Source organism: Cannabis sativa, chromosome X (genome assembly GCF_029168945.1).
Source record: "Cannabis sativa cultivar Pink pepper isolate KNU-18-1 chromosome X, ASM2916894v1, whole genome shotgun sequence".
NCBI lineage: Eukaryota > Viridiplantae > Streptophyta > Magnoliopsida > Rosales > Cannabaceae > Cannabis > Cannabis sativa.
The window spans coordinates 39,720,965-39,745,449 of record NC_083610.1 but is presented as its reverse complement, the minus strand read 5'-3'; the positions used below and the strand labels follow the sequence as shown (position 1 = coordinate 39,745,449).

General features: G+C 32.3%; 1 pseudogene; it reads right to left on the bottom strand.

The window, feature by feature from the left end:
• Positions 1–837: 837 nt before the first annotated feature.
• On the bottom strand, positions 838–22,596 carry LOC115712449 (uncharacterized; annotated as a pseudogene).
• Between the last annotated feature and the right edge of the window lie 1,889 nt (positions 22,597–24,485).

Below are 24,485 nucleotides of genomic sequence, written 5' to 3'. Positions count from 1 at the left end.
AGTATAAAATTTAAAGTGAATTTTGTAAAGGGAAATTTATATGGTATACTAATTTTTGCTAATTTTTTACAAAAATACTGCCAGGCGGTACTTTTTTACTTTTTTACTGTATTTTTTTATAAGTTTCATACTGCAGTATACTGTGTTAAGTTTTCATTGGTGTTCTACTAGTGTTTTGTAGTTGTTCTACTGTTGTTTTGAGTTTTTCTGCTTTGTGTTTTACTGGTGTTTTATAAAAAGACAGTATTTTTGAAAACTTTTCCGTGTGACAGTATTTTTGTAAAAGTTAACCCAAATTACAGTATTTTTATAAATTTCCCTTTTGTAAATGAGTGGAAACTAAATCAATTAGGCAAAAAAGATCTTAAGAGATTAAGGTGTTTATAAGTATGGTGTATATAGGGTGGTGGGTATAATCCATTGTTGATTGCAAAAGTGCTGGTATTGATTAGTGAAATATTCTTTGTTGACAACAAAAATACTCACGATGATTTTTTGTCAAGTTTGTGTTATTTGTTATTTTCTTGGCACTAATGACGGAGCCAGGGGCCAGAGGGTCTGAGGGTGCCATCGTCTCCCGCCTCTGTTTTATTTTTTGAAAAATATATTTAAAAAATAATTAAAAGAATAAAAATAAATATTTTTTCATATTTTTACTTGTGTTAGAGCATCTCCAAAGAGACACCAAATTTGGTGTTACACTATCACCAAATTTGGTGTCAAAAATTATTTCTACTCCAACCACAACACCAAAAATTACACTAAAAAAAATATTCCTTATTATTATATTAATTTTTTAATAAATTAAAAAAATAATATCATATTAATTAACAAAAATTACCACAATTGTTATATTTAAATAAACTTACTAATGTGATTAAATACAATAATACTGTAAAATCGGCAAAATTCGATAAATTAAAATATCATATTGCAATAACATAAATATTACATTACTAGAGAACAAACATTACATTCATGACAAAAAAATTACATTAAATTAAATTAAACTTGAAACACACACTTAAAATTAATTAAATTATATTAATTTTGTGAGTTACCATATTCGTCCCACAAGTGTTCGATTAATGCATTTCGAAGCTCAATGTGAGCATCTTTATCTTTAATTTTTCTATGTCTGGCAAGAAATTCTTGAAACCGAGCATTATCATCTTCTACCATCTCAACTTCTGGACTTGGCACTTCGACACGCTCTTCAATTGGTGCATTTAGATCACGTTCATCTTATTATTATCATATTATGCATAATAATACATGAAGTCATTATATCATGTAAAGCCGTTTTATTCCAAAGACGTGCTTAGGTCCAGCAATAATTGCAAATCTAGATTGCAATACTCCAAATGCACGTTCGACATCTTTTCTACACGCTTCTTGTTTCATTGCAAATAGTTTCTTTTTTGGACCACGTGGATCATGGATAGTTTGAACAAGAGTGGACCATTTTGGATATATACCATCGGCTAAATAATAACCCATATTGTACTCTTTTCCTTTAATAACATAATTAGCGGGTGGAGCAATACCTTCAGCCAGATTAGCAAAAAGATGGGATGCCTCTAACACATTAATGTCATTATTAGATCACTGGTAAGCCAAAATATGCATGCCATATCCGAGAGATCATAGTCGGCTACGCTTCGAGAATAATAGTCGGGGACCCACTACGTAGGCATATTGTCCTCCCAAGCCGGTTGGACAATTTTCCATTTCCAATGCATACAATCCAAACTTCCCAACATTCTGGAAAACCTCGACGTTCACCAATGTGGAGTAGTCTAGCAACATCATGAGCGTTGGGTGATCGCAGATAGTGGGCTCCGAACACCTCAGCAACGGCACGACAAAATCGCTTCAAGCTTTCTAAAGTTGTAGATTCTCCTATTTTGATGTATTCATCGGTAGCATCTGTAGGCATACCATATCTTTAGCATACGAAATACGAGTTTGTAACTTTTTGCAAACGATAACCGAGTTTTCCCATTCTATCCCTTCGACTGGACAAAGTAATTGTCATGTCTTTGTATAGCATCAAAATACGAAGGAATAAAGCACGACCCATTCGAAATCTTCGGCGGAAACATCAAATCGGTAAATCGAGGATTCTCTGCAAAATAGTCGTTGAAAAGATTACGATCAGCATTTTCCCGGTCACGGTTAATAACTATATGACCAGGAATCGAGCCTCGACGTGAGCTTTGATTTTGTTGGTGTTGAGCGATACAAAAATTATTGTTAGCAGTGATTTGACCTACCACTTGCATTTCTATATCATCATAATATTCATCATCGAAGAAGACGATGATGATAAATACGATGAACTTTACCGGGATAAGAATTCATATTTTTTTCAAAGTTAAATTGTATATATTTTTGGTGTGCCTCATATCATGTATCATATCCATATTTTATAGTGTAAACATTCTTATCTTCTGATTCCAAAATTAAAAGATAAGAAATCTAGTGATTTAATCTTGGCATTTGAAATTATTTCACCACGATCTCAATAGTTGCGAGTGTGTTGTCACATCACGACCTTATCCTTACGATTCCAAAATTAAAAGATAAGAAATCTAGTGATTTAATCTTGGCCCATTGAAATTATTTGACCACGATCTCAACGTTGCGGTGTGTTGTCACATCACATCCTTATCTTCGATTCCAAAAGTAAAAGACAAGAAATCTCACGATTTAATCTTGGCCGCGATATCATTTCACCACGATCTCAACGCCCAGTTGCGGTGTGTTGTCACATCACATTATTATCTTCGATTCCAAAATTACAAGACAAAAAATCTCACGAGTTTAATTTTGGCGTGAAATTATTTCACCACGATCTCAGCCGATTGCGGTGTGTTGTCACATCACAACCTTATCTTCGATTCCAAAATTACAAGACAAAAAATCTCGGTTTAATCTTGGCGGCATTGAAATTATTTCACCACGATCTCAACGCGTTGCGAGTGTGTTGTCACATCACGACCTTATCTTACGATTCCAAAATTAAAAGATAAGAAATCTAGTGATTTAATCTTGGCCGCTGAAATTATTTGACCACGATCTCAGCGATTGCGGTGTGTTGTCACATCACATCCTTATCTTCGATTCCAAAGTAAAAGACAAGAAATCTCACGGTTTAATCTTGGCGGCGATATCATTTCACCACGATCTCCAGCCCAGATTACGATGTATTTTCCTTTCCTATATAATCTCACACTTCTCATTCAATTTGATCACATCTCTTGACATATTTCCTAAATAGCTATATTTTCTTCAAAAATGTCTTCCATTCGCGGTTCTTCTTACTCGGTAGAGGAAGATGTGCACTTGTGTCATGTACTATGTTGACATTTCTCAAGATCCAATCGTAGGAAGAAACCAATCAGGTAATAATTTTTGGGCAAGAGTTCAATCAGTACCACAAAGATGGAAAATTTAGTAATAAACCTCGCCCGATAAGATCTTTGCAAACTCGAATGTCTATTAATAGTGCGATTGCAAAATTAAGGGGATGTATCAACCAAATTGAAAATAAAAATCAAGTGGTGCTTCGACGAAGACATTGTAAGTGTTTGTTATTATAATTTATTTATTATTACTATCTTATTTTTCAATTTTCATTAACGTTATTACTTAATTTATATTGCAACGAGTTAATTCAAGCGAAGATGTTATTAGCCGAAGATAAAAGTACGATAAAGGCTTTAAATTTGATCATGTGTGGCACATCCTCGAAGGTATTCAAAAGTTTTCAAATGATGAAAACATCAATGCACCACGTAGATTCCAACACGAAGGTCCTAGTTTCACTTCATCGAAATCATCATCTCACAATTTTGAGTCTCCACGACATCGGCATCCTTTGGTATGAGTTCATTTTTGATCTAAACATGAATAATGAGGAAATGAATACTTATCCAACAGAAAGACCATGTGGTGTAAAAAAAGCAAAGGAAAAACAATTAGGTAATGATCAATTCAACAAACTAATGGAACAAAATAAAGAACTCATTAAAGTTATTGAAAAGAGTAACAAGGATAGAAATGAACGTCACAGAAGAAAATTTGTGAAAAAATTTTATTCACGGATTTGAATTCTATGTCGAATCCCGAGTTTCATAAGTACATTCAAAGTGAAAAAGACGAATTTACAAAGAAAGGGCACAAACATCGAAGTTGGAGAACAAGGAGAAGGATCTCAATATGAGGGATCTCGATATCGGGGATATCCAAATCGGGGATCTCAATATCGGGGATCACGATATGAGGGGTCACAATATCGAGCATCTCGGGTCGGGACATGGCGTTGAAGATGAAGATCAACGATCTCGAAGATCAAGGTGAAAGAAGGCAGAAAATGACTCACAAGTTTATAGTCAGGTATTATGACTATCTTGGCGGATCAAGAAATAATCTTCCACATTATTAAATTGTTGTATCTCATTTTGTCTTTGAAGGTTCGTATACGTATTTATTACTTTTAAGTTTAATGTTTGGTGTGTTGTATTTTAATTTTTAAATGTATGTTTAAGTTTGTAATGTTTTTATTATGTATTATTGAGTGTGCTTTAATTTTATAATGTTCTGTTGTGTAATATAAAATATGTGTACTATTGATTAATAAGAATATGATGTTTTAGTGTGTTTAATTTTAATTTTAATATGTGTTCAATTTTAAAAATTATTTTTATTGTTTAATATAAAAAAATATAATAAATTTTTACTTAAATTATAATTAAAAGAAAAAAATAATTTATGATATTCACATTTAAATTTACACAAAAATAAATATTATAAGGTGCTTTTACAATGTATTCTTCTAAATAAAAGAGTCACGCAACAGAAAGTTTGAATTTTATTTTCGGCATGTTAAATTTTTTTAAATTTTTTAAAATTTTGCAAGATGTTTTAAATAACTATAATGTACACGACCATAAAAAAAAGACTAAACAAGTCTCCCAAATGCCGAAACAGGTAGGAGTAAATCAGTGCACCACTTTTAAAGAAGTGCTCTATTTTCGGCTTATTAAATTTTTCTAAATTTTTTTAAATTTTACAGGATGTCTTAAATAATTATAATATACACTACTATATAAAAAAAATAGACTAAAAAAGTTTCTCGGGTGCCGAAATAAATAGGAGTAGATTCGTACATCACTTTTAAAAATGTGTATTAAAAAATTTCCCAAAAAATAATTCTTAATTTTACAAATATAATAATATAAATATATATAAATATTAATTAAATTATTAAAAAAACTAAAAAAAACAAAAAATATATGCAGTGGCTACAGTGCACGGCATATAAGCCGTGCACTGTAGATATAAATGCATTTTGCAGTGGATGATGGTGCCTCCTTGGAGATATAACTACTCCATTTTTGATTTTTTGCTGCCTCCTTGGAGGTGCTCTTAGCCTCTCATTAAATTTCGGTCTGATCCCGCCATGGTACATTTAGCCTAATTCTGCCATGATACATTTGTTGAGGTATATACCTTTACGTATAGAATATTTATTTTTAAATGAAATATTACAATTTGCATATGAATGTATATGTATGTATATATGTAAATACTATATTTATAATGTACTATTAATATTTGATTGACTACATATAAATAATAAATATATGATTGAAATGATGTTTGAATATATGATTGAAATGATGTTTGGCTACACGTACATCATTTCCCAACTAATCAGGGTGTGATCGAGTCTCCTATTTGGTTTGACTAAATAGTTGGTATACAAATGGAAGAGATGAGCACAGAAATTTCAAGCAACTAATATATAATTTTATTGTTTTTCTTTCAACTATGATTATATATACATACATTTATATGTTGGGTTTATTAATCGATATAATTGAGTAAGTTGATGCCTAAAACACTTTAATTCTGGTCCTTAATCACTACGAAAAACAGGTACTAAAATAATTTTTTAGTCACAACATAAATTTTTTGTGACTAAATATGATTTTTGGTCACAACAAAAAACTACTCGTGAGAAAACATAATATTTAGACACAATTTATCACTAATTTACTTTTAGTTATAACAAGATAATATATTTAGTCACAGATATTTTAGTCACATATAGAGATAATAATTAATAATTAGTCACAATTTTTTGTAGTCGATAAAATATTTTTTATAAGGAAGTTTACATATATTAGAGGCTAAGAATAAGAATATTGACTTGGGTATATATAGTCAATATGGTTGCACTATTGTTCTTTATTCATAAATCAATATTATAATATTTATCTCGTTTGCCATTCGAGCTACCTATGTTTAATGTCCTTTTGCATTTGTTCTTATTATCAATTATTATCCATATTGACATACATAGATTAGTAGTGTAGTAAGACTCGCCAAAATTTATAAGCCTCGTTTTGGAATGTCGTATTAGGTCGTATTGTATTGTATTATATTATATTGAATTAGATTATATATCATATTTTTATATAATACTATATTAAACTTTAATTTATACTAAAATATTATATATTTAAGTATCTATAAAAGTTAATACCACATATAGTTTTACATAAAAATATTACATAAAATACAATTTAATATAATATTATACAATACAATACGGTGTAATACGGCGTACCAAACGAACCCTATAATTATAATCATATCTCATACTTTAACTAATTATATTTAAACAATTATTAAAGAAAATTATGTTTAAATAAGGACATAGTGTAGTATAAGTTCGTTGATTGAAGGTAAGATTATCAGTCGTTCTACCTAAATGTAAGCTCAAATAATTTTCTAATAATACAAAAAAGACTAATATCATATGTATGCTTGGAGGGTCAGCCCTAGGCATAGATGAATTAGGCCCGTACTTAGGGCTCCACACTTTTTTAAGGGCCAAAAATAAAAAATAAAAAATTTCATTAAGCTTTTATTTAAATAAAATTAAAGGGTAAAATCTATTTTGAACCATGTGTTTTGCAAAAATTACAAATTAGACACTCTGTTTTGTTAAATGACAAAATAAACCCTATATTTTTTAAAATAGAAAAAATAGGACCTTGAGCTCAATTTTCAATAATTTTATTTTTCAATATAACCAACTTTAAGACAATTTTTCACACGAACAGATATGGAAAATATAATTAGTTTTGTCATAACATCTCTAGATAAGATTATTATTAAGTTTTATTTTGACAAAAAATCAGTTTAGGGTCTTATTTGTACAATTTTAGAAAATGCAGGGTCTATTTTATCATTTAACAAAACAGAAGGTCCAATTTATAACTTTTGTAAATCATAAGGTCCAAATGGTATTTACCCAAAATTAAATGTATTATAAACAATAAATATTCATAGTTTAGTTGGTTGGGTATACGATATTATACAATGTTATGGGTTTGAATCTCATGACACTCATTTTCAATATTTTTTATATATATTTTTGAAAGTGAGGGTCCAAAAATCTAATTCGCCTTAGGATCATATATTCTCATGGTCGGTTTTGTATGCTCATATAGTCTTTTACATGCTATTATTCATTAAAAAATACGAGATGGAGTAATAAAATGAGAGATTTTTTAAGAAAAAATGGAAGAGAGAGAGAGAGAGAGAGAGAGAGAGAGAGAGAGAGAGAGAGAGAGAGAGAGAGAGAGAGAGAGAGAGAGAGAGAGAGAGAGAGAGAGAGAGAGAGAGAGAGAGAGAGAGAGAGAGAGAGAGAGAGAGGACAAAAATATTAATAATTGGTACAAATAAAATAAAATACATAACTCCAAATATAACAAACTAAAAAAACTCAAATTACTGAGATAATTTTTTTTTTAAAAAAAAATAGATTTCATTTAATAAGAGCAATCAACCATAACAATAGACATTAGAGTAGCAGGAGCATCAACCTCAGTAAAAACATGATCCGACAAAAAATAAGATTCTCTTCCCATACAATGAGCAGCCCTATCTACAGATCATTTAAGAAAAGACAATAAAATAGTATTTAGAGATGAGAGCAATAAACGACAATCATTGACCAACAAACCAAATTGAAAGGCATTTGGACATAACTATTAACTACTTGAACCATAATAAGTGAATCCGTTCAAGAGCCACAATAATCCATCCTTTATGTTTCATCCAAAGTAAAGTCTATTTGACTCCAATTACTTCAGTAACATCAGAATGAACCAAGCCCGCCTTCCTAATTGAAACAACCTCAATTAGATTCCAATCACACAACATACACCAAAACACTTTTCATGCTAAAAAATGGCTCCATTAACATTTATCTTAACCTTATGTATCACAGGTTTCCTCCAATGCTTATCACCACTACCAAAAACTACATTCAGTAAAGGAACTGATTTGTGTGCTTGGGCATTCAACCATTGGTCAAGAGCCAACCTTACCAATCTCACTATTTTTGAGGCATTACTTAGCTTATTGTTCCAAAAGACATCATGCTTAGCCTTCTAAATCCTCCAAGCCACCATAGTCGCTTCTGCCACAACCGCACAACTTTCCACAACAAGCATATGTTGACGGTGAGAATTCGTCAACTAACTTAGTGGCCAAAAAATCTAAGTTAAACCCAAAAACAAGATGATGATGATGAAGATGAAAATGTCGGATATTTATTTTACCAGGATCTTAGATCTACTCACAAGTATGTTGTTTAACACGCTAAATATGAACTTTCTAAAACGATAATTAAACACATATAAAGTTAAGAATACCTTACATTAGTGGCAGTGGAATAATGTCTCCTTCCACTCAGATCTCTAACCCTTGTATCCTTTCTGTCGCAGAGTATTATCAAGATCTGAGCCCGAATGTCCTTCTCTTTGTGTGTGATCCTTCACAGTCTTCCAATCTATGATTGAGGTACCACTTGTTGTGTGTGGGCACTACTCTATCATTAAGGGTTCGAAATTATGAAGAGGAAAAGAGAGAGAGGTATGGTCGGCTATAGAGAGAGAAAATGGAAGGCTCAGTTTTTCTGAAAAAAGCAATCAGAAGAAAACTTGTTGAAAAACTTGTTGTTTGACTAAGCCATCACTTTCTATTTATAGGCAACTACTAGGTTTAGGTTAGTAATTATTTGGCATTAAAATAATGAAAATATTAATTGGAAAATCTCACCCAAGTGGCCGACCATAGGTGTTAATGGGCCTTACGTGGATTTTGCAGTTTTCACAATTTTTATTTATATTTTCTCAAAAATGCCAATTTTCCAATTCTAACCATTTAAATGCCAAAACTAATTATTTAATAACTAAAATAGATTATTAAATAATATTGTCATTTAATATAATTATTAATTAGACATATAGAGTCTCTTAATTAATAAATAAACCTAGAATCTCTTTTCTTTATAATTTCATCCCTGCTTAGTGAAAATTAACAAATTAGACATAGTCTAACTTTAGAATTATAATTGATTAATTACAAAATAATTATTGAGTTTTACAAGCAGTATGGTCTCAACTAGAATGGGGACCATGGATCTATATGCTAAGCTTCCAATAAGTGAACCGAATTTACTAAGTAAATCCCTACTTATTAATTTCTCGTTGAATCCACTCTTAGAACTTAAAATTGCACTCTCAGACTTATATAGAGCATTCTATATGTTTCACGATATAGATATGTTATCTAATTTAACCATTGTTATAATCTTAATGTGATCAAAGATCCTCTATATAGATGATTTACATCGAGATGGGATAAATTTACCGTTTTCACCCCTCAACATATTTGGCCCCTTAAAACACTTAGCTACCTGTAAATGATGTTTTAGTGATCTAAGAAATAGTCACTGAAACAAGAGCTCATCCATTTACTTCTATTTAGCTAAGCTCGAAGGGAATCATCACTTGACTTCTATACACCAGTAGAAGCTATAGATTCCATATTTATGTTCAGCGCTCCCACTCAATCATACTATCATGTTCCCAAAATATACGTATCACCCTAACCCAAAAGTAGGCTTAACTAATAAATCAAAGAACATGAATAGCATTCCTGAGTTGAGCCTAAGCATATCAGGATTTAGATTCTTTTAATCTAAGATCAACTACCGATATTGACTTGGAAAGATACAACGGTAAGTTTATAATATCTTAACTAAGTTCAATATCGGTTCAGTCCAATGTATACTCCATACATTCGAAGCCAGTATACTTTACCAATGTCCTGGAAAGAACATAACACTTACTCCAAGTGTAAGTACACATCATCGCTGATTATCACATCAGTATAAATCCAAAACACTGATAAAACAGGGACTTAGTCTTTTGAATCATATAATCACAATCACATTCCACTGTGTTGACAATACTGTAATTGTGAATAAATATATGTTCTGGATTTAACAGACTTTGTGTATATATATTAAAACATATTAAACCATAAGCATGTAAAATTCATGCAAACATAAATCACTTCAAATTTCTTATATTGATAACTAATCAGATTGTAATGGGTTTTATTTAGGGCACAAAACCCAACAAACTCCCACTTGCACTAACATAAAACAAACTGTGCATTTTAATCAATCTGTTATCTTGATCTTCAGATCAAGTGTAGTATATTTGAATCCACCCAAACTTCTGGAAACAAGTTCATAATTAAAAACATTATGAAACATCCTTTACTATATGCTTTACTCATCAAGGGATACTGAAATCCATACTGTTTTAAAGTACATTTGAATAAACAGAAGACATATCTCTCATATTTTAAAATTTGGAACTGAGATAATACAGTGTAGAATTTTCTTCAGTAAAGATAACTTTCCGGTAATTTCGAATTTACAAAGTTATAAATCTTCTCTGGTAGAGCTTGAATTATTATAGAATAACTCCTCCACCCCCAGAGTAACCACCATCTCAAAATCTTGAATGAGTTGGGGTAGATATAAGGATAACTGATATACAGTTCTTTAATATCTAACATATAAATCACTTTCATAAATCTTCCTTGAATATCTTCTAACGTTCCTTATTTGATTACATCTCAGATAGCTCCCACTCAATAGCAGATGTCTGGTTAAATAATACTTTTAACCTCTTATTGTTTGGAGGGATATGTAGTTGTGACTTATTGTATTAGTCTAAAACTATAAGTTTCTTTTAAGACTAAATCAACTTAGCAGACTAGTATTTGAAGTGAAAAATACTTGCTAGAGATTGAGTAATCAAATTAAGATACCATAAAATGTTATGAGGATTAAGAATCTTGGCTCAAGTCATTCGAATAGACTAGCAAGAATTCTTCTATCTTATTCTCATAATTCTGATAAGTTATTTCTATCCACATGAATGGTTAGATTTGCTTTTCAGTAGTGTTCTTAAGTTCCTATCACAAGTGTCAACCAAATAAAGATGGGTAAGGAATTTTAAAATTCTCCCACTCAATTAAGGTAGTGTGATACATTATCAAAGAACTTTATTGGTATCATTATTTACTACAACAGTAAAACTAAACTGGAACATATAATCAAGATCAAGGATTTATACTGATAATAGCTAATTTATTATATTACTTCCATGTTTAAAGAAAAATATGTGTTACATAGGGTACTGTGGATTTTAAAATCCACCCCTAAGTATATAGAGATTATGATCCACCCCTAAAGGTTATAAAGATCATGATTCTCTAAGTGTTATAGAGATTATGTGGAGTTGAATACAATCCAGAGTTCATTAGATATAAAAGATCGTTGAACTGCATAGTTTTCTTAACTTTTCTCCACCCCTATCAGATCAAAAGATCCTTTTATTAAACAAATTCTTAATAATTGTATTAGAATTAACAATTATTTATAAACATAGAAATAACTTCTAGTGTTTATGTAATATATGACGAGTTGTAAATATTATAGAATTTGTACCAATAATAAAAATACTTACACATACAAACGTATAAATATAATTGGTAATTGTGGCGTAAGATAAAGTAAATGAAGCTCAATCTCATAAATTGCAATTTATTTGTAATAGAAAATAAAATATTATTAATAATAAAAAATGTATTGCAACATTATGAGAAAAATAGGGAATAAAAATCCCAAACTAAAATTCGAAATCCAAATTATTTTTTTAAAACTAAAACAATTAATTCAAAAATAAATAAATAAATGAGCTTCATCTTTATCTTGGACGATCTTCATCCCTTTGTCCAGCTTTCTGATCCAACTCACTAAGATAGCATCTGAGTTCAAGTAGCTTGAGCTATAATAAGAAGAAAAACAAATAAACAAAGTTAGTCCAGAATCAAAAATCCAATTGGATAATAATTCACTAAAACTCATCAAGTTTATAGAAAGAAATACCTTGTTTCTTTCCAAGAAGTTTAGGACATTGGGGTTTCCAATGGCCTTTCTCATTGCAGTAGAAACACTTTCCTTTTAGTGCATCACCAGTAGCAGCAGCCTTTTTGTTTTGAACTGTTTTCACAGCTTTGGCTCGCTTCTTGGTGTTTTTCCACTTCTTCTTTGATTTGGGTCTTGAAGTAGAGGCTACATGTGCCTCAGGTTTAACCGTCCCATTACCATTTCCAGAATTGTGAGGTTTACCCCCTTTCTTCTTGGGTCCTCCAATCAAATTTTCATATGTCTGAAGGTCATTGACTAACTCATGAAAGTCTATATCCTTTTTATTCATGACATAATTTGATGTATAGGGCAGAAAAGCTGGAGTCAGACTATTCAAGATAAGGCTTACTTGAGTAGTGTGATCCATTTCAGCACCATGATCCTGGGCTTCTTGGAAATAACTTGCCATTAGGAGAACATGATCACGCACATTCTGATGGGGTTCCATTCGTGCATTGATGAACTTCTTAGTCGCGAATAGATGCCATACCGAATAGCTCAGTTAACTTCGTCATAACTTTTGCAGCCGTATCGATTTTTGCAAACCTTATTTTAAGTGTGTCAACCATTCTGTAAAGCATGAAGTATTGAGCTTTATTGTTAGCATTCTGCCAACGCTCGAACTTCTCTTTAACAGCTTTGGTTGCATTGTCACCCGACTGTTCAGGAGACGGCTCAGTTAACACAAACAAGGCACTTTCTCCTATGAGAGCAATATTAATGTTCTCATTCCATTTTGGAAAGTTAGATCCATTTAGCTTATTTTTCAGTCAAGAGTGATAACATGGGATTCGACATGGCTATACAGGATACTACAAAATAATAAATAGAAATCAATAATCGTTTAACACAAAATCCAATTCAGAAATTATAAGCACATAGCAAGTAGGAATGATAAGAGAAAATACTAAAAAATACAATCCTAAATAATTTCCAAGGTTTTCAACAAACTGATATCAGTGTCCCGTTTAGGCGAGAGTCAAAGCTACCATCCATTGAATAGAGTTGTCAGCTCATCTAAAATATTAAATATTCTAGCAACCTTTTATTCGATCAAGATTGGAATCCAGCGTTGTCCCGTTTAGGCGAGAGTCAAGGCTATTCTATCTTATGAGCTTCTACCATTGTTTCATATTTTGTAAGTCAAATACAGTCGCCACCATTAGGGTGATCAATACCATATAAAACACTTACAAAGCTACTTATCTTTCGAGATTAAACGGTGCTAACTTGCTAATGAACGTTCCTCTATTAGGGAGGATTACTCACTAAAACAAAAGCTATGTAAAACCAACAATGGAGATCGAATATCTTAACAATAATAAAGCTCATTATTTAAAATGTATTTTCTTTATTATTTATAATAAAATATATTCATTAAATATCAAATTTAGAATAAAACTCTAAATAGAATTTAATTTAATATTTATAAAATTATACTTAGATGGTGATGAAAAATAAATTGAATTATTTCCATCTTAGTATTAATTTTCCAATAAATATTAAGAAAATTATTTAATTTAAGTTGTATTAATTTAAATTAATTGCAACTCAAATTTAAATTTTCATAAGAATATATTTATTGTATTTTGAAGAAGAAAGTATAATACTATACTATTTTCGAAATACTTAAATAATAATTACTTAAAAAAAATACTTCAAGCAAAAATATCACCTATCTAGATTTTCTTTTTGACTAATTAATTCAATTTCTAATAATATATATTTTAATTCATTTATTTTAAATTAATCATTAAATGAAAAAATCATTGATTTAAGTTGGTTCAAAAATTAATTAAAATAAATAATTAATTTACAACTTAATCTATTTTTCAAGATAAATTCAAAATCATCTTGCATAATTAAATGCAATTTCGAAATTGATTAATAAAATAAATAAAATATATTTTGAAAATTATTTATATTTAAGTTGAAAAAATAAATTTCAACTTAAAATAATTTTCTATTTAATTAAGTGTCATGAAAAAAATATTTAAGTATCATGATGAAAATCAACTTAGATATTTAATTTTTCAATTTAATTAAATGTATTAAATTCAAAAAAATAAATAATTAAGTGTAGAGAAGGCTTAATTATTAATCTCTAGTTTAATACTAGGAAAAATATTCTTAACTTAAATTGTACCAAAATTAATTATTTAAATAATTAATTTCACAATATGTAATATTTTCTTATTTAATATTTGAAATAATAAGTAGTCTAGAAATTACTATCTAGAAAATATCTTGTTTCAACTAAGTATCTTTTCAAAAAAAAAAAAAAATTGAAAAATATCTAATTTAAGTTGTTATAGAAAAAATCTAAAACTTAAATATTTTCAAATTTAAATTTAATTAAATATCAAAAATTAAGTTGTAACCACTTAATTTGAAAAATATTCCATTTTAAGTTTAAAACTAACTTAAAAAAAATATCTTAAGAATCTTCAATAACTAATTCCTAGAATTCCTCAACTTAATTTTAAATTCAAAAAATATTCAAATTTAAGTTACATAAGAAAAATCAGTTAAAATAACTAATTTATAACTTAAATAGGAATATTTAATAAATAAGTTTCAGAAAGAATCTAGTTAGTTAAAAATTCTTTATTTAATTAAATACAAGAAAAATACAAATAGTTTGTCTAGAATTAATATCTAAAACTAAGAGTGTTTTTCTTAAAATTAACTTTAAAATATTAAAATGAAAATAAATTTCATATATTTTAAAAGTTAATTATGTTGTTAATCAATTTTATTAGGTTAAATTAATTTTAATTATACTAGCACGGTTATTCAAATCAGGCAAATGGGCCTTCACAATTGGGGTAGTTCATGTGAGGGGGAGCTGGGTTCAGTATGTCATACCCACTTCTATTGGCCCCCAACTCTCACACAAGGCCCAAAAGAGAGGAATAACCTTAAAATAAATAACTGTTATTAATTGAATAGGTCCAAAAACTAAATGGACCTAAATAAAATCTATCATGGTGTGACATTTTATTTAGCAACAACCTATATGCATCTATAATAAAATAAACATATAGGCTCACACAGGCACACAGATTTGGATGGACCCTATCATGTTACTAGGTCATACACAGATGAAAGAAGAATGTAAAATTTACCTGTTACAAATTATTTACTTGACCTATTGACAATTGAACCATGGGTTAAAATCAGATCATTGGATCTGTCAACAAGTTAACCATGAAAATTTAGATCAAGCAATAATAGGTTTTATAAAACTTACACATAAGCTAAAACACATACTCCTGCAACAAGATGAACTGGATAGTTGGATGTAGGATTTATTTAATTTTTAAATAATAAAATTTCGAAAAAAATAATAAATAAAAAAAAATTCGGATTTTTAAAAAATAAAATAAAATAATATTTAAAATTAAACCTACAATTTTGAAAAATTAGGTTTCAACTAACCTAAATATCATTTCAAAAATTTGCTAACCACTTTTAAAAATTTCATGTTATTTTATAAATTAAATATTCAATAAAAAAATAAAAAAAATAATATCTATTTCTAATTTTATAAATTTAATTTAAATAAATAAAATAACAAAATTTAAAAGTTAGCAAAATATCTTATTTCTATTCAAAATATCATGATTGTAGTTATCTTATTTTAAATTTAAATAAGGTCAAAAAAAATTAATTTAAAAAATTTAATATCTGACCTTAAATTTTAAAAAATAAGATAAAATAATCAAATTTAAAAATAAGATAAAAAAATTAAGCAAAAAGATAGATTTTTACCTATTTTCAAATTCAAATTATACTAATATCTAAAATTAAATTTAAAAAATTCAAATTAATTTATTTATGATATTAGATTTGAAAATTGAAAAGTAAAAATCAAAATACAAAACTACACAAAAAATCAAAAATTAATTCTATGAAATAGCATGAAAAATCGAAGAAAAACGAAAAAAAATGCATGCAGTACGGACGGTATGCAATGCATACCATCCTGGGCATGCATACGGGCGGATTGGGCTGAAAACACGCCCACGGATGCTGCTAGCAGCATTTACGCGCACGTAGCCCAGCACCCAGACACACACGGTGCCTTCAAACCGAGAAATCTCGGACATGGGGTTGTCCGAACCCGCACACGTCTGAGAAAATGGGCTTTCCGCGCGCGTGGGGTGAGTGATGTCACCCTAATATTTTTCGAAACTTCAAAATATCATAACTAATTCAAATAAAATCGAAATTGAGTTCTGTAAAAAAGTAAATTGCTTAATTTTTTCCAAGATACCCAATAAAAATAATTTTAGAAACAGAATTTCAATTATTTTTCACAAAAAATTCACAAACATCAATCAATCATCATTTAACACACAAAACAACATGAAACCATCCAAATCATAAACAAATCGTTTTAAGTCCAAATTTCTTGCAAGCAAATCAATTACCATGGTTCTGAGGCCAGTTGTTGGATATTTATTTTACCAGGATCTTAAATCTACTCACAAGTATGTTGTCTAACACTCTAAATATGAACTTTCTAAAACGATAATTAAACACATATAAAGTTAAGAATACCTTACATTGGTGGCAGAGGAATAATGTCTCCTTCCACTCAGATCTCTAACCCTTGTATCCTTTCTGTCGCAGAGTATTATCAAGATCTGAGCCCGAATCTCCTTCCCTTTGTGTGTGATCCTTCACAGTCTTCCAATCTATAATCGAGGTACCACTTGCTGTGTGTGGGCACTACTCTATCACTAAGGGTTCGAAATTGTGAAGAAGAAAAGAGAGAGAGGTATGGTCGGCTATAGAGAGAGAGAAAATGGAAGGCTCAGTTTTTCTGAAAAAAGCAATCAGAAGAAAACTTGTTCAAAAACTTGTTGTTTGACTGAGCCATCACTTTCTATTTATAGGTAACTACTAGGTTTAGGTTAGTAATTATTTGGCATTAAAATAATGAAAATTTTAATTGGAAAATCTCACCCAAGTGGCCGACCATAGGTGTTAATGGGTCTTACTTGGATTTTTCAGTTTTCACAATTTTTATTTCTATTTTCTCAAAAACGCCAATTTTCCAATTCTAACCATTTAAATACCAAAACTAATTATTTAATAACTAAAATAGATTATTAAATAATATTGTCATTTAATATAATTATTAATTAGACATATAGAGTCTCTTAATTAATAAATAAACCTAGAATCTCTTTTCTTTACAATTTCATCCCTACTTAGTGAAAATTCACAAATTAGACATAGTCTAACTTTAGAATTATAATTGATTAATTACAAATCAATTATTGAGTCTTACAAGCAGTACGGTCTCAACTAGAATGGGGACCATGGATCTATATGCTGAGCTTCCAATAAGTGAACCGAATTTACTAAGTAAATCCCTACTTATTAATTCCTCGTTGAATCCACTCTTAGAACTTAGAATTGCACTCTCAGACTTATATAGAGCATTCTATATGTTTCACGATATAGATATGCTATCTCATTTAACCATTGTTATAATCTTAATGTGATCAAAGATCCTCTATATAGATGATTTACATCGAGATGGGATAAATTTACCGTTTTCACCCCTCAACATATTTGGCCCCTTAAAACACTTAGCTACCTGTAAATGATGTTTTAGTGATCTAAGAAATAGTCACTGAAACAAGAGCTCATCCATTTACTTCTATTTAGCTAAGCTCGAAGGGAATCGTCACTTGACTTCTATACACCAGTAGAAGCTATAGATTCCATATTTATGTTCAGCGCTCCCACTCAATCATACTATCATGTTCCCAAAATATACGTATCACCCTAACCCAAAAGTAGGCTTAACTAATAAATCAAAGAACATGAATAGCACTCCTGAGTTGAGCCTAAGCATATCAGGATTTAGATTCTTTTAATCTAAGATCAACTACTGATATTGACTTGGAAAGATACAACGGTAAGTTTATAATATCTTAACTAAGTTCAATATCGGTCCAGTCCAATGTATACTCCATACATTCGAAACTAGTATACTTTACCAATATCCTGTAAAGAACATAACACTTACTCCAAGTGTAAGTACACATCATCGCTGATTATCACATCAGTGTAAATCCAAAATACTGATGTTAAATGCCAAAATATTACATATTTTATAGTGTAAAAATACAAAATAAAATTAATTCTTTATAATATTTTCATAAAATTAATGCAATATATTTTTATATTGAAAATATTTTCTTTAAAATTAGTTTTATCTTTGTTTATAAATAATAATTAATATTTATGGCATAATTGAGAAAAAGAAATAAAAAGATAAAAAAATGTATTATTTTTATTAAAAGAATTACAAATTAATTAGATTTTAAAATAAATATTTTCACGTCTGTGTTGAGAATATTTTGTTTGGATTTAATTTTGTTTGTGTTTGATTGAGAACATAGCATTTATAAAAAAGAAAGAAATAAATAAAAAAAGGATGATAAAAATGTGGCCCAAACAAGAGAAAAGTGGTATTTTTGAAGCCCAAAATAGAGCACAAAAGGACAAAAGCCCATTTGGCCCTGTTCTTCTTCCCCTGCTGACATCAGCGCCACGTGGCGCTCGCCCATTGGCTCGGCAAAAGCAACAGGAGCAGCGGCTCCATTTGGCCCCCTCTCCCTTCCACGCGCGCGTGAGGCGCACGGCCTCACCCTGGCCGTGCGTGCGTCTCACGCTCCTGCTCCGAGAGTGGGCCTCGTCTCTCTCTTTTCCTCTTCAGCCCAAAAGTCAAAATTGCTCATTTTTACAGCTGATCAAATGGCGACACGTGGCAGCAGTTTACCACATCAGCCAATCCGACAATGCCACGTGTCACTCTGGTTTTAATTATTGGTATTTACATTTTTATCCACATGCAATTTGTAATAAGTTTAATTGCACATTAGTCCTTTTACCCTTCTATAAATAGAAGCTTAGGATTTTAGAATTCAGTTACAGTTTCAGAGTTTCAGACAGAAAAATCCAGAGAAAACGCTCAGTTAGTTTACCGCTTTTCTTAGTTAATTTTCTTATGGGTTTCTACGTTTCCTTATTATTAAGGTGGACGATGAAACCTAGTGTATTTAATTAAGTATTTATTTTTATTTTGATTCTCAGTACAATATATGCTTATGATTTTCGCTTCTTAAAATAATTTTCTTTCATCTTTAATAACACGTATTTTTGATAGTTAGAAATTATTAATGCTTGGTTCTACATTTTATTAAAAATAATATTCTTTGATTTTTTGTATTTACATTAAATTGTTTCACATTTAATGCTTAGAAGTTATAATTTTAAAGCGAAGGAAAATCTATTTTTTTATTAGAAAATAATTGGTTTGATTACTGGTTAAATTATGAGAAACAATATAAACATAAATATTTTTATATACACTTAAGTGGATTCTGAACCCTTAATAATATCCCCAAATATCTCTGAAAATATTTGTTACTGTCATTTTTATCGTTTAAACACTTTATTTTATTTTGTTACCAAAAAACCTCATCATTTTCGGGACTAGGTTAGAGTTTTATTAGCTTAGATTAAATAAGTATTTTCTTTGATTTCACGCAATTCCCATGGGTTCGACCTCGTTCTTTACAATCTCCATACTACAATAAAGATTCGTGCGCTTGCGAGTTGATAAATGTAAAACGTACCATTTCGGTACACAACAACTGATGAAACAGGGACTTAGTCTTTTGAATCATATAATCACAATCACATTCCACTGTGTTGACAATACTGTAATTGTGAATAAATATATGTTCTGGATTTAACAGACTTTGTGTATATATATTAAAACATATTAAACCATAAGCATGTAAAATTCATTCAAACATAAATCACTTCAAATTTCTTATATTGATAACTAATCAGATTGTAATGGGTTTTATTTAGGACACAAAATCTAACAGAAAATAAATACAAGTATTAATGGATGAATGTTTCTCTCTATTGCATTTAATGTCTGAGTTACACAATTAATTTTCCAACCCCTTCTCACATCAGAAATGGGTATTTGTAAGCTCTAATGACTTGAGGTACATGGTGGTTCGAAGGAGAGAAAGTGTCACTTTCATGCTACACGTTGTAGGTGCTGGAGTTGGCCTTGTACCTCGTACCTTTGTCGGGTGTTAGGTGGTCCTCGGTCGCAGAGGTGTGGCTACAGTGTACTTTTGGTCGGGTCCTCAGACCTTATAGGTGCATTGTCTCCACTACTCGCACTTTCTTGCTTTCAAAGTTTGTAGGGGGCATGGTTGTACGCTTCTCCTTTACACACCTTGTCCTTTGATTTCCCCTTTAACGACATCCTCTTTTATGTGCATTCAAATTTCACCTTCACTTATTTTCACACAAGCAACACACTTTGCATTGCACAATCTCTCCACACTAATGGACTTGCATGTGTACATCCATGCATGCGCATGCTCGCATGCTCGCCACACCATGGACTCGCATGCGAGCCCCTCGTCTTGCATCCTTACAGCCACATGCTCGCATGCGAGCCCCTCGTCTTGCAGCCTTGCAGCTGCATGCACACACGTGCATGCTCGTATGCAAGCCACTCATTTTGCATCCTTGCAGCTGCACGCACACACGAGCACGCTCGCATGCGAGACCCCAATGGGCTCGCATGTCTTGCACCCTGCAGCTGCACACACATGCATGTACACACTCTCATGCACACATTCGAGTGCACATACTTGCATGCACGACTTCACCTTCTTACGTCCTCTCTTTTGTCATTCCCTCATTCGTGAATGATCACCATGGGGTTAGTCATTGAATTGCTAAGATGCATCTCGGGGACTGCGAGTATCGACGATGAGTTTGTGAAATACATGCCAGGTAGGATAAGCTCTTTGGATGCGCTTTCGTTAGTCCCTTGGAAATTAGCTAACTAACCCCTTAAGTTAGCAGCGCTAAGTTTTGGGATTAACACTTGCCCTCTCAGTCTACAAGAATTCTTTCAAGTGTTCTTGTCGACTGAGTGAGTTGGGGAATATGCCTCGCTGAAGTGTGGGTCTAATCTTCTTAATGTTCTTCTAGGAGGTGCCCGCTTTGTATTGGCGGTATATGTTGGTGTACTGGTAGATTCTCCTCACCTTGTCTAATCCCATTTTTTTAGTGACCTTAGTCACCATATGGTCGAGCGACATTTGTACCTAATTTTGGCTAAGCGACTCTGAGGGTCACCCTTAGGCCAAACGACTTTCGTAACTGATGTTGGTTGAGAAAATCTGAGGATCACTCTTTGGCCAAGCGACTTTCCCTGGTGTGGTAAGCAAGTATTCATTTGAGGGAGTATTACTCTTTGAGTAGTCTCTTCTTCTTATTACTTCTTCATCCTTTTACTCGGATGTGAGGAGGCTTATTGTACTTGACAGCGTCTCGTCTTGACTTGTGAATGTTTGCTTATGTTTAAAAGGTATCCCTCTTGTTTTAGTATTAGACCATGAACGTCTTAAAGACCTCTTTTGGATGGGCGACTTTTGCGAGAAAAATGTATTTCTTTTGTCAAATAAGGATAGCTAGTCCTTGCCGAATTAGAAATATTTATTTATTATTATTTTTTTACTTTTCTCCTTTGTTATTATTTTTTGAAAGAAGGGAGGTATTGGTTTGACTCCCAGATGAGGTGCGATTGACTAATTCCACTGTGATATTCATATATTCTAAAGAATAATTCGAATGCCATCTAAGTGGCCTTTTGTTTCATTACATTAGAGTGTGGAGGTGGAAACACACAAGGAAACTTAAACTAGTGGAGTTTCCTCACGAGCCGCCTTCCTTGACTTCAAAACTCAATGGCTAAATGATACTTCAGACTCACCTTTTCAACAATAATACTTCTTCAAATGTGTTGCGTTCCATGCCCTTAGTATTACTATATCATCCATGCAGGCCAATTTGTAGGTCCCTGGCGGGATGACTTTGGCATTCCAATAGAGACCTTCCCAGTTGGCTCCCAACATTCCTGCCCTTACATCCCTAGTATTTGGGAGGACTTTCCTCAGCACCAAGTGTCCGGTCTTGAAGGCAAGCACGCGGACTCTTGAGTTATAGTATCGTGCTGCCCTTTGCTGATATACCGCCAATTTTATTTGGGTCGCATCCCTTCTTTGCTCCAAGAGATTCAAATTCTCTGCCATTTCCTTTTCATTTACCTCTTCATTGAAATTCTTCACAAGAAATGAGTTGAGTTTCATCTCTATAGGAAGTACACAACCTCGCACCCGTAAGCCAGGGAGAAAGGAGTTTCACTTGTGGTGGAGTGGGGCGTTGTCCTATACGCCCAGAGTACATTCAGCACTTCATCCACCCATCTTCCCTTGATCTTTTCTAGTTTGTTTTCAGGTTCTTCTTGATTATTTTGTTTGCTACCTTGACTTGCCCATTAGCCTGGGGATATACTACTGTCGGGAATCCCCTCTCGATGCCTCTCTCGAAGCAATGGGAACTTAGAAAATCCCCTTCAAATTGGGTTCCATTGTCAGTGATGATTTTGTAAGGCACCCCAAATCTACATATCAAGAATTTATTGATGAAGGATACTACTTGCTTAGCGGTGATGTTGACCAAGGCCTCCCCTTCTACCCATTCGGTATAATAGTCTATCGCCACCACAACATATTTCGCCCCGACTCTACCTACTAGTAAAGCCCCAATTAGATCGACTCCCCACATGACAAACGACCAAGGGCTAGTCATGCTTGTGAGTTTAGCCAGAGGCACCTGCTATAGCTGGCATGTCTTTGATATTTTTCACACTTTTTTGCAAATATCGTTGCATCTCTCTCCAAACTAGGCTAGTAGTATCCTTGTTTCAATACTTTCCTCGACATCGAATAACCTCCTGCGTGGTTCCCACATTCTCCTTTGTGTATTTCTGATAATACTTGTTGTGCTTCACTTTCCCATATACAACGCAAGAGTATGTGGAGAAACCTCTCTTGTACAGAACTCCATCTATCAAGACATATCTAGCGGCTTTGCACTGGATTCTTTGAGCCTCCTTCTTGTCCAAGGGAAACTTCCCCTCTTGGATGTATTCAATGTATGGTGTCATCAGGAGGGTTCTTCACTCCCTACTTACATTTGATCACACTCAATGGTTGGCTAGGCTAAGAACTCTACTGACACAGACTCTAGAATGTCAACCTCGGTCGATGCAAGCTTAGCTAGGTTGTTAGCGTTGGCATTACTTTCCTTTGGGATTTGTTTAACCGTGAAGTACTGCAGTTATTCCAGGTAGCTCTTAACCTTGGCCAAGTATGCCACTATCCTTGGCCCTTTTGCTTGGTACTCTCCTCGTACCTAGAAAACCACCAATTGCGAGTCACTGAAAATCCACAGCCGTGTAACTTTCCATTCCTTGGTGAGTCTCAACCCAACCAACATTGTTTCATACTCATCTTCATTGTTGGAAGCCTTGGACCTTATCCCACAATACATTTTGGTCCCTCTAGGGGCTGTCATCACCACTCCAGCTCCTACTCCATTGCCATTCGAGGCTCCGTCTACATGCAACTCCCAAGTGGCCTCTCTCTCTCTCCACTTTCTCCCAACTCTCCATTGGTCTCCTGCTCTTGATCCTTCCTATCTGGATAATAGGTGAACTTTGCCTGAAATCCACCATCACTTGCTCGTTGATTACTCTTGGGTATAAGTGATGTTGAATTGGCTCAGCTCTATCGACCACTTGAGTAGGTGCCCTGAGGTTTTGGGCTTGTGCAAAACTTGTCTCAAAGGATGATTGCTCAGCACCACGATTGCATGCGCGCAAAAGTATGACTTCAACTTTCGTGACGCTACAATGAGCGCGTAGGCCAACTTCTCAATTTTTGGGTAACGAGTCTCATCGTCCATGAAACGCTTGCTGATGTAGTACACAGGCTGCTGTTGCTTTCCTTCTCCTCTTACGAGGGTGGCGCTCAAGGCGTGTTGGGAGACCGCCAAATATATGTACAACTTCTCTCCCCTTTCTAGTTTGGCCAACAAAGGAGGATTTCCAAGATGGTCCTTCAAGCTCGTGAAAGCTTTCTCGCAATTCTCATCCCAAGCAAACTTCTTATTTCCTTTGAGGGTGTTGAATAAT